This window comes from Thamnophis sirtalis, unplaced genomic scaffold (genome assembly GCF_051295495.1).
Source record: "Thamnophis sirtalis isolate CommonGarterSnake01/CBP01778 unplaced genomic scaffold, rThaSir2_p1.2 scaffold_9, whole genome shotgun sequence".
Classification (NCBI taxonomy): Eukaryota; Metazoa; Chordata; class Lepidosauria; order Squamata; family Natricidae; genus Thamnophis; species Thamnophis sirtalis.
The window spans coordinates 27555339-27570448 of record NW_028261389.1 but is presented as its reverse complement, the minus strand read 5'-3'; the positions used below and the strand labels follow the sequence as shown (position 1 = coordinate 27570448).

Here is a 15110-nt window from a genome sequence, read left to right as displayed (position 1 = left end):
GGTTTGGCTGAACCGGTAGAAACCCACCTCTGCCTATATAGCATTTGTTTAATTATTTGTTCTACTAGATTTTGGTTAACATCTGAATATTTTAAATGGACATGGATCATTCCTAACCCTAACCCTGCTTTTTATTTTTTACATTTGTTTCTCCCTAATTTTGAAAATTAGACTTTTAAAAATATCTCCAAACAAATGTCCTAACTTTGTAAGTGACATCTACGGAACCTCTTCATTCTTCATGCCTAACCCTTTGCAGCTAAACTAAAACTAAACTAAACCTAAACTAAAACTAAACTTTGCAGCTCTTATAAACCAAAACTTACCATAGCTGGCTAGGGAATTGTGAGAGTTGAGGTTCACCCATGAATTCATGAACAGGACTCTGGGGGATTCAGAGGCATTGGCAATTTTTTGTCATGAAATTCTAGAGACCATAAGGACATAAATCTCAACTATTTTCTACCATGAATATCCCCAAATGCTGGATTAACAATGTTCTTCAACTAAAAATGGACCTTGACTGGATTGTTTAGTGTTAATAACTAACAGATTCTGAAAAAAAAGGGGGGGAATAGTAGGGGGTGGGGAATTGTGAGGAATAACCAATTATTTTCATTAAACATTCTTTGGTATAGTGAGGGGGTTTGTTGTAAAGCCTCTCCAGAAAAATATGACTCTTCAGGAAGAAGTTAAAATAAGAGAAATGGAAACAGGTATTTGGGGAACTAGTACTAGGCACCAAGTGGTTTAAAGGAAACAGAAAAGAGCAACAGACTGACACACAAAATATTTTAGTATACAAGATAGGTATCTCTAGATTGCAGGATAGAAATGTGAAAAATAATAAGATCCAAAATTTAAATGAGCAAATTACCTCTCTAAAAAGTTTTTAAGCAAGAATGAGAAATACATACAGAATCTTACAGAAAGAAGAAAGCTAGTTTAGTGACTTAACTTACTTTTTCCAAGCAATGAGAGGCGACTACTGTTGCTGACAAATACTATATGAGAGTAAGAAAAGACATGAGACAAAACCACCCAAACGAGAGAACAAGGTATTATGCGATATCCATAAAAAAAAAGTGAGGAAGGACTGTGTTTAGTAATACAGCGATCAAAGAGAAGACCAAGATTTCCAGACAGAGCACATGGAATTAAATAAAGATTAAAATCCAATTTAGGAGTGTAAATATCAGATGCAATTTAATGTATCTAAATGGATAAAAGGCTTTTTCGGTTGTTTAAAGCGGCAATCGTTCTTACACTTATTTGCCCCATTAAAACAATGGTCCTTTCTTCTGAGTAAGCATGGATAGAATTTAAGCAGCCAAGAAGGTGAATTGAGCTAAACATGGATGACAGGCGTTTGTTCCCTCTGCAGTCATTTCCCACCACTATGCTACTGGTGGCCACGCCTCAAACAATCACTGAAGCACTAAAGATTGACCTACGAAGAACCGCCCTCTTTCTCCAAAATGCATTGGTTGCCTAAGATGCCAATCTTTGCTCTTTCTCGAACGTGACTCCATTGGCTGTGGCCATTTCTGGCGGCGGAGGGGAGGCTAATTGAAGAGCGGGAGCTAGGGCGTCAGTTGAGAAGATTAAAAAAAAGTCTTACGCCTCCTTTGAAACACCGCCCTCCACTTGAGTCTCCATTGGCGGAAACTGGCTCTCTGTCAGAGCAAACTCCTGTTCTTATTGGCCGAGGATGCCGCAAGTGGATGTTTCAGACCTTAGCGGTGGCCGCTCCCTCCCGGCTTGAAACCTCGCTGCTGCCGGTGAGTTAGAGGCGTTGAAGCTGGAACAACGCTGCGGGTGGGGCGCTGGGGCTCTCCGAGAAGGTATTAGTTATCAACTCTAGCCTTTCTGGCGTAAGAAAACGGAGCCGCGTCGTCGTCGTCTTTAAGGCGTTTGGCCGGACTCAGGTGAAGTCCCAGCTTGGAATTGGTGCGGGAAAGGACGGGAAGCGTACAATACGGCGCATGATTTTCAGTTTGGCGCCCGCGGGTTAAAGGTTCATTGAGAAGCGGGCGGGTGTGGCTTAACTTCTAAAATTCCCTTTTTATGCCAAGTGCTCTGGAGTCCAGGAAGTGCCACCCATTGAGGACGTCGCCTTTTGGGGAAGGTGTAGCCTTTCACCTTCTCTGCCTGGGGCTAGTAAAGGAAGCGTCTTCCACGCGTAGGGCCAAGGGAACGGTGGCTCTCACGTTGTCTTTCTTTGATGCTCTAGCTAGCATATGCCTTGCTCCTGCCTCGCTCCGGCTTCATCCTTCCCACCCGGCGGCAACCGGGCAGAAATAATTTCAAACTGAAAAGTGGGCTGAGAAAAAGCAGCCGGTCAGGTGATCCCCTCCCCTTTACCTTTCTTTTACTCTCTATATTTCTTTTTGAAACGACTAGATATATTTTTTTCTAAGACTACCCTGGGAACGGCTAAATCTGCTTTCCTCTCGCGTCCGCGCTTGCAATTGGTCTCCGCACCTTAGTGATCATTGGGGGGGTTGGGGGTTGGAGAGGCTTTGCGATCCTCCCCTTAAATGGCTTGGAAGACCCTCTTTTTTTTTGAAATAGCGGAGAGAAAGACCGCTTAATGTGGTGGCAGCTGCTGTCAGGTCGGCGATCTGAGTCACGGGCTGGCAGTCTTCTTGCAGGCATTGCAATGGGCTCGGCTTCCGCCCGCCCAACTTGACTTCCTCGTTGTGGCTCTGCGTTAGTCAAGGCAGGGAAGGAGGAAGGAGTGACGGGGCAAGACGAAGCTTGTAAGTTAGAAGCCTGCAGCTTACTTACCCCATTATTAAGTCGGACCAGATTCATTCTCTCTCTCTCTCTTTCTCTTTCTCTCTTTTAGCGAGTTTTTTTTTACTTTTTTGGGTTGATTAAAAAGGCGGTGCAATAGGGCTGCTGGATCAGTTTTTCTTCACATCTGTTAGGGTATAGCTAAGTCGTGCCAAAGCTATCGTAGAAACGAGAAACGAGATTCATTTACACAAAAAAATAGAACCGGGAAGAACATTGGAGCTGATTTTCTTACTTGTAGGCTGAGTAAAAGAAATGGTATATTTAGAATAAAAATAAAACCTATGTGCATATGCTTTAAGCTGCTAGCTTATTTCTATCTGACATTACTTGCTCACAATGCTCAATGTATTGTGTGATGGAACAAGGTTTTTTTTTTTTAAACACGAGTTTTTGTGTGTATTTGTCGCTTTACTACTGTTGTTGCAGCTTTTAAAGTTGTCTGGTTGCTTAAAAGTATTGAGAGAAATTCATCCTTCAAATTGCACAGAAACCCTTTAGGATCCATGTCAGGCGCACATTGGTTATCTTTTCAATATAGCGTAACACTGGTAGTTTCATATCTTGATTTGCCAGAGTAATCTCTTCCAGTAGAAGAGTTTATATGCTATTTAACAAAAATGGATTGGTTGAACTTTTATCTTGCTTGTATTCCCCCCCCCCAGTATATAATTTAAGGCTTGTATCCTGTCTTTTACACACTTTAGAATCACATACTTAAGTGGCATAGGCTCAAATGAATACTTTCATGCAGTGTTTAAAAAGTTGTTGAATATAGTTCATTTCTGCAAGGATAACTGTATTTAGCAAAGTGCATTCTAACTTGCTGGCACATTTGAGAAAAATAGCATCACAGTTGTGTTTATCTGGAATAGTGACTTCCATGTGTATAATTTAATACCTGAGCTGGCCACAAATAACTCTTGTGCATATATAAACCTGTTTGTATTGCAGCGTAATTCAGGATTTATGGACTAGCTTTTGCAAATGGTAAAACATGTTTCTCTGATAAAGTTTTGAGCATTTTTGCTAATACCACCCTTCAAATTATGTAAATGAAAAATTGGGGTGATAAAATAAGCATGTTCCCTGTTTGAGAAAAGCTAGTGAATGAACATAGATTCTTAGAGTAACACAATCCTGCAAATATAGTTTCTCCCCTGAAGGATAGGTGTGTTACAATTGACTGCAAATAACTATATAATCAGTTACTGCTTGCATAGAGATATGTTCTAACTTAGTCACCAGGTGAAAAATAGGTTTAGGTACTTTGCTATTCCAATGAAAACTGCAGACCTTTGCACAGGCTCATACTGTGACTCATGCAGTTGCTGTGTGTGGAGACTAATATTGTTTAATATATAAAGCTGCTGCCTGGAAATTTGGTGCCATAGAACAGTTATATATTCAACTGAAATAAAATAATTTTAAAATCAATTCATTAATTTGTTAGCTGAATAGCTTAAAATTCCAATGCATAATATAATTATTATGTGAGCTTGCTTGTTATTAAAGTTTGGGAATGTAACTAAACCTTTATTTACATAGTTTTGGAAGCAACTGTTTAGCAGATAGGATTATATTAACAACAGCATAGCTACAATAAATCTCATTCTTAGTGTATGTGCGTTTTGTTATTGCGTTCTTCTGAAAATGTTATTCTTTCTTTTGAATCTAATATTTATACCCTGCAATTTTCTTGTGTCCTAACCAGGTTCAATCCTGCTTTGCTTTTTCAAAACCAGGCAAGGTTGACTAGGTGCTGCCACCTACTGTGATGAAGGCAACAAAAAAAACCAATAGGGCTACACTTTTATGTTTGATAGAGCAGTATTCTATTTCTGATTACTTTGACAATAGTTAACTCTGTAGCAAAGGTTGCAACATCCAAAAGAGACTAGGCAATATTTAATTACTATATGTACAAAGAATTACTACGTATCAATCCATTTTTCTCAATATCTGAGTAATAAATTTGACTTTGACCTCCATAATATTTTAATACCCAACCATTACTATTACGCCACTCCCCTCTCTCCAAAACTTGTGTGAATTTGCCTTGATTTAAACAATAGTAAAGGAATAATCCTAGTGATCACTGGTATATTATGCCATGTGCACATCATTGCACTTCATAACTTAGGAAATTGGTGAGTGATAATGTAAAAAATGCCTATTTGTAAATTACTTACATAATCCCTAGTTACTTAAAAAATAGGACAATAAACCCAGAAATTAATTTGATACTAAAATATATGGTTGCCAGTAAATGTATTACTACTAATTTGAGACCAAGAAAAAATAATAATCATATAAAATCTGTCTTTTCTAAATGTCAAGATAGCATGAGATCTGCATTGTTCAAAAAGTCTAGATGTTGATAGTTGTGGAATATTTGAACAGCATTTGACATAGTTTTTGATATTTTGGCATTAATTACAAGACAGTAAATTAACTCACAGAATTATAGCATAAATATAGTTCTGTTATAAATTGTTCCCCCATGTGTAAAACCTTTGCTGTGTTGTTTTTTTTGTAGGAGAAAGGAATTACTTTAATTTTGGATATGATTCCATTAGGAGTTAGGTTTTTTTATTGAAAAGATTCCAACTTTTGGTCTTAAGATAGAATTGCAGAACACATAAGCCTGCTTGAAGTACTTTTTTGAAAATATGCTGATTTTTGCTTCTGTTAGATACACTATTTCAGTGACTTAATCCAATGGCTTTTTTTTAATTACAGAGAACACTTTAGTGTTTTCTGTCACTCTCAAAACTTGCCAAGGTACTGAATGAGGATAGCTTGCAGATTTATGTGGTATTATCTTAAATGCTGTAAAGAAATGAGTCATTGTTGACCTAATGCAGGAAACAAAAATGCACATGGGAAATGCATTGCAGTAGATCTTTATGGGGTGCTATATTGGAGAAAGAGTGCTTCTAGGGTACATGAGAGAGTTTCTGCTCCCTTTTTTCCACCGTGGGTGGATGTTGGGCATCAGCTTTGTTCTAAACCATTGTAAATCGTCTAGAACGTTTAGATATGGCAAATCTTTGTGATTTCAAAAACATCTTTGATTGGAAAGTGCTACTGAATGGAGTGTTTTGGCCTCTTGTTGAAGTGAAGGAGTGCTAGAACTACTTGCCTTAAAATGCATGTGTCTCAATTTGCTTTGTGTTCCCAGAGGCAGCTAGTGTTGAATAGGAAAAAAGTAGGCAGGAATCCATTCCTCCTTTTTAGGCTAGGGTACATACTTAACTCTGTAACGTCACTCAAGTTATTTTCTTTTGAAAAGTGTCCTCTTAACAAACTAGCCTAGAAGAACTTTATTTTCACCAGTCTCCAGAAATGTCAGAAGCCAATTGATATCATCAATGTAGGAATTGCTTTCTAGTAGAACTTCGCTTTAATAACTCTATGTGGGAAGCATTTTCTTTCCTGTTCTTGTTTAACTGTGTGCCTGACATAGAGTATGCAGTATATGAGAAAAACTGTGCTCAAATTTTGGTTTGAAAGGAGTTACACATTTTTGAGTGGCCAGAAAAGCTGAAAAGTGGAAGGGTTTCACCAATATTCAGGGAAGGCTGGAAGGAAAGAAATTATGTGAGACATGGTAGATGGAAAGTGAGGTGTTAGCCTGGGCAGCAACACCTCTTCAGAATCAGGAAGAAAGTGTGATGCTAGATTACCATTTTGGATAGTCTCTGATAAAACTGGCATACTGGTTTGACTGCTTCTGTTGCTATCAATATCATTTATGGTGTCTGGGTGGTGATGTAATGGCATTATAATTGCATTTATTTCTTAACTGAGAAATCTAAAGCAGGAGGCCATATTCCAAGAAAATTCTAAAGAGCTACAGCAAGAATGGTCAATGTACGCAGCTAAAAAATAATCTTATGACTAGACCTCCCTGGAGTATGCTGGGTTCTCTGAGATGGAATTTACCAGCAGTAGCCCATTAAAGAAGCAATGATGTAATAATGTATTGTCTGAGTTTGTATGGCCTGTTAGACCAAAATGTAGTTGGCTAGCTTATGGCCTTTGCAAACCCAGCCGTTGATTAGTTAGTGTACAGAATGCTGTGCAAAACTAGACATTGGTTAAATCAGAATAACATGACTCACTTAACTATTTATTTAGATATTATTTAAACATAGCCTATGTAAAGCTTTAATATTTGGTAGTACAAATTTTCTGCAGACTGTAGACTGTAGACTGGATGCCTATTTTCCAAATAATAATTGGAACTTTGTTTTTGAGGGGAGGGATGTCATGAAATAATACAATTCATGTTATATTTATATTGTAACATATTTTTGCTGATGAATTTAAAAGTAACTTTTTATCTTTTGTTTTAAGTACTTCCCCTGCAAGATGAATATGGATTTTGTGTTTTTACAAAAGTGTCAAAGAAGCTTTTGTGTCTCATCTGAACAATCTGCCTGCTCCAATACTTACTTATTTGACATGTTGACTGAGTTAATGGGAACGGGGTCCAGTAATATCTGGAGAACTACAAATTGTTTTTATGGCAAAAGTTAATCATGCAGCAGCAGCTATGGACATTCCTAAAATTGAACATTAAATAGTGCATTGCTAATACCAATATTTATTAGTTATTTCTTTTATGCTGTCTTGTCCAATCTGATTAAGCAATAACCAGCTTCCAAAGTATTTTTGCATTGATTTCTGTGGCAGAAATCATTTAGAACTATATTTGTTTGATGGAAAACAGCACTAGTTGATCTTAGATTGTATTGAAAAAGTAGAGTGGTTATTTATATTGGTACCCACTGAATACTTGGATTAGACTACTAGATACTAGAGAGTGGAACAACAACATGGAAGAAAAAAATGGCAAACCAAACCATTTCCTTACAATTGTCAAGAAAAGGATATGGACACGTCCACGTAGTCACTAGTAGTCAAGTTTGTTTAAGAGAGATGTTATCTTTTATCCCACAAGTATGCAGAACAGTCATTGGTTGCTTGCTTTTAATCTAAGATTATCCAATATATCTGTTCTAGAAGAAGCAATATTAATTGTGTGTAGTCCGTAGCCTTTGAAGTATGTGTGGATGGGCAAGAGGATTCAATAATACAATAATAATACAATAGCAGAGTTGGAAGGGACCTTGGAAGTCTTCTAGTCCAACCCCCTGCCTAGGCAGGAAACCCTATACTGTTTCAGACAGATGGCTATCCAACATTCAGATGCTTTCAAATTCTTTTAATTCAAACTTTTGATTTTCAGTATTAAAACCTCCTAAAAATTTATATTGACTGATTGCTACAACTATACAAAAATAAAAGATTTATTTTTAACAATGCCATTGTATTCAATATTTTATAAGGAAGCTAAATGCAAAATTCCTTCAATTAACAGAACAGAAGAAATCTTCTGTTTTAGAGACACTTCAGTTAAAGAATGCAGGGGTTTGGCTTTTTTTGTAATAAATATAATTCCAGTTCAGATGCAATCAGTGCTTATTTGTTATTGCATTCTTTTTTGATGCAAACAAAGTGACATTTAGTAGGAAACCCTGAGTTTAAACAAATGAGCTGCATTTGGCTGATTGGTCAAAATTTTCTTGTTTGTCTTCTGGGTTAAGTCCAAATTACAAAAGACGGTAACAGTTCTCCGTGCTTAGCATGGAGCAAGACAACTCAATGCTATTCTCAGATCTCCAAGTGAATTTGGCAGATTAAAAAGGCAGAAAAAAACAGGGGAAGGCCTATGGGGTTCAAGCCTATGATTGAACCATCCTTTCTGTTTCTAAAATATCTCTCACCTTATGTTGCTAAATTGTTGGTTTGATTTGAGGTTAGTCTGGTTTGCGAACCCAGCCAGCAGATGGTGGATAGTTGAACTGTAATGGATCATGACTCTGTGACTCATATTAATAGTAGACACAACCAAGTGTAATTGCTAATGAGTCTGAAAGTGTCTCTTGATTTTCCATTTGCAAAAGCAATTATATCAAGTAGCTTTCTGTAGCCAACACCCAGATGCATTTTCAAAACCTTGAACTTTGCCCATAATCTCCAGCCATTAAAGTTTTTGACCTGGGATTTGAATTCTAGATTGTATAATATTATATTATAAAATTTGTTTGACATGTAAATCATGTTTCATACCATTTGTTCATACTTGAAGATATTTTGAAGTAATAAAAACTGTTAGATAATGCTGGACATTTTGCCTAGCCTTTTATAATAGGGGAATTGTGGCTCTTGAAAAGGAAAGTATCTTGATTTCCTTTGTTGAACTTTAAAAAAGATAAATTATTTTTCATAAGGTGTAGTCATGAATCTTTGTAGAATTTGATGTCATTGTATCATTTGTCTCTATTGTGCAAATTATATGGACGGTAAATATAACTTACATGGGACCCAGTGTGCTATAGTAGTGAAGGTTTTAGCTTTCTCTCTCTGCCACTGATACCCCCTGAAACTTTGAGCTAGACATTCTCTCTCAGTCCAGCCTATCCTCATAAAGTTGTTTTATGGGGGACCATTGTATATATTGTTTGCATGTTCCTGTACAAAAGGCAAGAGAAATCAAATAATCTGAACTCTGGAAGTCTTGAAGTACAGGAGGTGTGCTAAAGCCTGCTGCTCTACTGCTACATTCTGCCCATTGAACTTCCTTCTTCCAATTAATTTTCTTTTATATATAATCTACTATAACCACATACTGTAATTGTAACTATGAAGAGAGGCACCACTCTTTTTTTCATCTCCAAAAATCTTCTGTCCCATTTTGCTTATGCACTTGAATGGAAATAAACTCTAAATAGAGATGGAGCTGCAACCATTATATACATTTCCACCTGGAATCTAGGAAGCATGTTAAGAAATGCCACATCTGCACTGGTGCAACAGATATGAATTATAATTTATAAAGAGAAGTTGTAGGAGAGATGCAAGTTCAGAGGTACTTATTTAGGGGTAGCAAGTTTGATGTTGATATAGATTATGGAGACTGGGGATTAGCAAGAAAATGGGCAATCCAGTTTTCAGATCTAAATGAATGGGAAATTAGTTGCTGCCTATGCAGAAGAATAGAATTAAGTTACTGGCTCTGATTGGTAGTGTGCTGTGTAGTTATTGTTGGCAGTAGTTTAGATATGCTGAAAGTCTGTGAGGAAAGAAAGAATTTTTGCTTTGTTTATTCCATCATAAACAACGCCTTGTGCCTATCTCGAAGCCCCTGTTGCTTGGGAGACATGGGAGTTCTGAGCCAAATCCTTTAAGCAGCAGGGATGGGCTGTAGTTTATGAAAGTGCTGTTCTAGTCTTGAAGTAAGAGAGTGGTTACAAAGAATGTGTTCGCCTTCTGGAATGTTTTCCTTGTGGAACACTGTCTCCTCTCTACCGAGAAGGCATGTACTGCACATATAGTAACAGGAAATAAGAGTCACAGGAAGTATATTATGTTAGATTTAATTTGGAATAAAATATATTCCAGACTTTTAAAGTATTGGGTTTTTGAGCTTAAGTGTGTTAAAAATGAAGTGTGAATTATTTTTATAACCTATCTCCTAAAGACAAGATGCCATTTCTTTTTAACAGTTTCTGTGCTTTGCAAGCTCAGTCAATTCTTATCAGTTTCACTTTTGAGTACAATGTGGCCTAACATTTGCTTATATTGCCATTTGCTGTCACATTAATTTGCTCTACATTGTCCCCACCAAGTGCTTTTTTCATGGATTCTGTGTACTGTGAAAATAATTATTTGATTTATGTCATATTTTTCTTTAGTGGTGATTTTGGTGAAAAGTATGTAATGTTAGTTATTTGAATTATAACAACCTTTTATTTTTGAGCTTAAGACAGCATGCATATTATTCTCTTCTTTTGTTTTCCCCACAACCACGATCCTGTGGGGTACCCTGAGCTGAGAGAATGTGATTGGCCCAAAGTCACCTGGTGAGTTTAAGTGGCTGAGGATAGACTAGAACCTGGATCTCCTTGCTTCTAATCCAACACCTTAACCACTGCATCACAAAGCATTGCTTTTAATAAAGCCGGCTTATACAGCTAAGCTTATTAGAATACTGTAACTTGGCAGTCATTCTTTTCTCTTCCTCACTTTTCTTACTTACCCCTACACAGATTTCCCTAAAATATTTTAGAGCCATTTAATGTGAATCTGTTTCCTCCTGAAGAATGGCAATGGAAAACCACTACCTCCAAGTGGTCTTTTTGCCATTCCTTGAAAGCAAAGCCACCAAAGGGCAACCTTTGCATTCCCTTGCAAACCCTTGCATTCAAAGGTTGGAACAGCAGTCCAAAAAAGACAGCACGATTGATGGTATTGAAGGCTGCTGAGAAAAACATCCTCTGCCTGCTGGATTGCAATGTATTAGGAAAAAATGAAGATCAAGATAATTAAAGGAAATGCAGAAGCTTGAATAGCAAACTGAAGAACATAGTTAAAGAAATCTAACATTTTAACCAAAAAAGAAGTAAAGCCCAAACATAGTATCATTGAGAAAAGAAGGAATTTAGAATTTTTAGCATTCAGTGGTTTTTATATTTGGTTTTCAAGCAGCCACTAGGATCAGAATGTGGATGAAATTATATTAATTTTTGGACAATATTTGTAAAATATTTAAATGCCAGACTTATTTCAATTCTTTTCTTTATAAACAATAGATGTCCTTATCCACAAAGCTGCTTTTATGCCAAGTAGATTTGAAAAGTTAGATTTTTCATCAAGGGTATGAATTGCCCATGATTAAACCAGTGATGGCAAACACATGGTCTTCCAGATGCTGTTGGCTTCTACTACTGTATCAGTCATGCTGGGAATTGTATTTCAGTAATATTTGCACTGCCTGAGGCTATTTTCTTCTAATAAACATTTATATGTTTTTACTGAGTTTTACAATTTGGTCTTCCCTAATGTTTCAACACTTCAGCCTTACACTTTATATAATTGGAAGGTTTTAAGTGCTACATAATTTTAAAGAGATTAGAAAAACAGGACTCTCTTTCCTTTAAATACCCTTGCACAATTGAAATAGGTTTTAAACCAGTAATTGCTCCAAGCTGAAATAATCTACTCAGTTATCAACCATAGGAGTAAACTCATTGGACTTCCTATTGTAAGATTTTTTTTAAAAAAATATTTTTTATCACACTTCTATTATTTTTATCAACAACTCAAGGCAGCAAACATATAATATTCCTTCTTTCTCCTGTTTTTCTGCATAAAAATCCCATGAGGTTGAATAGGGTTGAGAGAGAAAGAATGACTAGGTGCCAAAGGTCACCTTGCTGGCTTTCATGCCTAAGGTGGGTTTAGAATTCAGTTTCTTGGTTTCTAACCTAGTGTCTTGACCATTAGACTAAATTGCTATCTCTATTTCTGTACTATTGTGCAGTACAATTTTGCTTTAACAGATTAACAGTAGGGAAGTATTTATTTTTTATCTTTACATGTAGAGAAAGAGTTCCTTTGTCAAAATGAAGGTTGAATTAAGACAAATTAATTAATTACATGTCTGTATCTGAAGACAACATTTAAATATTAATATATTGTGGATTATAGAGCACGGTGTTCTGATGCCTGCTAGAAAACGGGTTTTCCCACTTGTTCAATTTTGCTTGCTGTAGTCTGGCCTTAGGTTCACTTTTGCTTTGCATCATTACTAACAGGATATTAGTAATCTAATTGATTCTTGTTTCATAGTTTAAAAAGTCAGGGAGTTTATTGCTGTATTGGTCATCATTAATGACTAACTTAGTACGAGGAACTTATACATTGCACTTCTTTTATGGATTTCCCATGCATTTTTTAAAATACTCAAGTACTGCTGGCCGATCAGTATAATCTTGCATCTCTGGCAGTGAGCAAATTCTGCTTTGATGCCCTTAAGATGAGAATTGAATAAATTAGTGAAAGTACCTTTAGAGTAATTCTTATATTAAATATATCTGCTTGAAAAGCTGTATATAGAAAATGCCAATAAGCCTTTCCAATATTTGGGAATCAACTCACAATTAATTATATGCAAAAATTCTACAGAAACAGACTTCCTGCTGTGAAGAATTGTAAGCTGCCCAGAGTCGCTATAACAGTGAAATAGATGGCAGAATGAATGAATGACAACATGGTCTTAGATTTGGATGTCAAAAGTAAATGCAGGGCTGTGTTTTTGCCACTAATGACAAATACTATCAAAATAACATCTATAGTGAAAGATCTTTTAAGTGATTGTTATGCTTCAGCTACATAACTATCTAGATATAGTCCTCAGAGAGAGATTCAACTTCCATACAAATGCTGCAGAACCTATTCTCCTCCTCCTCCTCCTCATATATGTATGCATGTGTGTGTGTATGTATGTATGCATGCATACATGCATATTTTATCTATAATATTATATAACATACATAATATAATAATATAAAATATTATATTAAAATATTATTCTTTATTTTATTATATATAGGTGTGTGTGTGTGTGTGTGTTCGTTCCAGCATAACTCTGGAAATCCTGGGCCTTTAAGAAGACCGAGTGCGGCATCCTAGAGCAACAATTGTTCATGATGTCATGGGAGAGGGAAGGAAGCCTGATTAGGCCAGTGCAGCAGTAGGCCTAATAGATAACTTGTGTTGTTTCTCCGATAACTCTGCTATATAAGTAAATGAGATTTTAACATTCTCTAATGAAACTATTTTACTTTCTCATTATTCCTATGGCCCTGAGGTCATATTTGGTTTTTGGTTTCTCTGAAGCACATCTTGTAGGTGCCAAATTCAGACCTGGTGAATATATATTTTTTAAATAGTCTGGAATATATATATATATATATATATATATATATATATATATATATATATATATATATATATATATGTGTGTGTGTGTGTGTGTGTGTGTGTGTGTGTGTGTGTGTGTGTGTGTGTGTGTGTGTGTGTGTGTGTGTGTGTGTATATATATATATATATATATATATATATATATATATATATATGTATGTATGTATGTATGTATGTATGTATGTATGTATGTATATATATAAATAGTCTGGAACACAGAAGTACAAATGCTGCAGTGCATGGATCCATGATAGAACAGTGTGGGTGTGTGACACAATGAAACTAATGAAGTAGGAATTCTATGTTCAGGTCTCAATTTTATGAATTTTGGTAGTGCAATCTTAATTCAAATTATCATTCCCTTCCCTCTCCCCAAAGACTTGGGTGCTGTTTTTATGATGGATCCTTCTGGCATCCATTCATGTAATCTGAAGCTTTTTTTTCCTGGGTACTTCTTCCTTATTTTATATTGCTATCACTAATGAGAAAGTTAGCTTGAGATAAATGATAAAAATGTAGGTAAAAATAGTTTGTCCCTACATAATTGTTTTCAGTGAATTTTTAAATTCCTTGCTTTGTAGGACTTCACGAAGACTGGACTATTACTATCATTAAATGACACTTATGGTCTATCTATCTATCTATCTATCTATCTATCTATCTATCTATCAATCATCTATCGATCAATCATCTATCTATCATCTATCTATCATGCCTTGAATTGTTCCACATATAGTTCCAGTCATCACATTTAATTTCATCAGTTTAGCTTATGGCACTTGATGTAAAATGTTAGCTTTCCCCCCCCCACTAGTTGCCATGATTAACACAGGGCAGTGAATTTCCTCTAGAACTGTTCATTGCTTACAGGCCTGGTGAAAAAAAAATGAAATATTTTCCAGAAATAGTATAATGAAGGGAAGAAAAAGAAGTAAAAAGAACTACAAAAAGAATTAGTAAGTTGTAACTAACAGATTCATGAAGCAGATCAGTTAGACTTGAGTTTTGTACAATTAATCACATATTGTTGGGAATATGAGTGTCTTGAAAAAATGACCGCTGTGGAAAGTATTTCTGTACTAACAATAAATGATAAAAGGCATGTTATCACCAACATCCTGAATCTGAGAAGATCTTGAAGCTCCCTTTAAATCTTAAATTGGATTCTTTGGCATTCTATTAAGTTTCATTCATTAAATTTATATTTAACTCCCCATTCTACATTTAACAGAATTTATCTTCCTTTAGCTCATGTAATTGATTTTTTTTCTCTACATGGAGTGGAGTGAGGGGCAGGCAGTCCTTCATCAAATAACTGTTACATTAGATTGATAAATACTTTTTAATGAGATGAATTAACTATTTTTAATGAGATGAATTAACCCAAAATGGAATTGTCTCGCAGAAGGGTCTTGGAATAGAAAGTACATATAAACAATGCTGTATACATTCAGAAGAAGGAGTTCTTGAATGCT

At 35.9% G+C, this 15110-nt stretch overlaps 1 protein-coding gene across 4 annotated transcripts in view; it reads left to right on the top strand.

Moving 5' to 3' along the window:
• Nucleotides 1-1766: 1766 nt before the first annotated feature.
• MYH9 (myosin heavy chain 9) overlaps nucleotides 1767-15110 on the top strand; it is a 64994-nt gene continuing 51650 nt past the window's right edge. Inside the window, exon 1 of one of the 4 annotated variants that reach the window (XM_014070244.2) lies at nucleotides 1767-1781. The gene's annotated coding sequence lies outside the window, so the exon portion shown is untranslated. The other 3 variants (XM_014070243.2, XM_014070242.2, XM_014070240.2) reach the window with 3 other exon arrangements.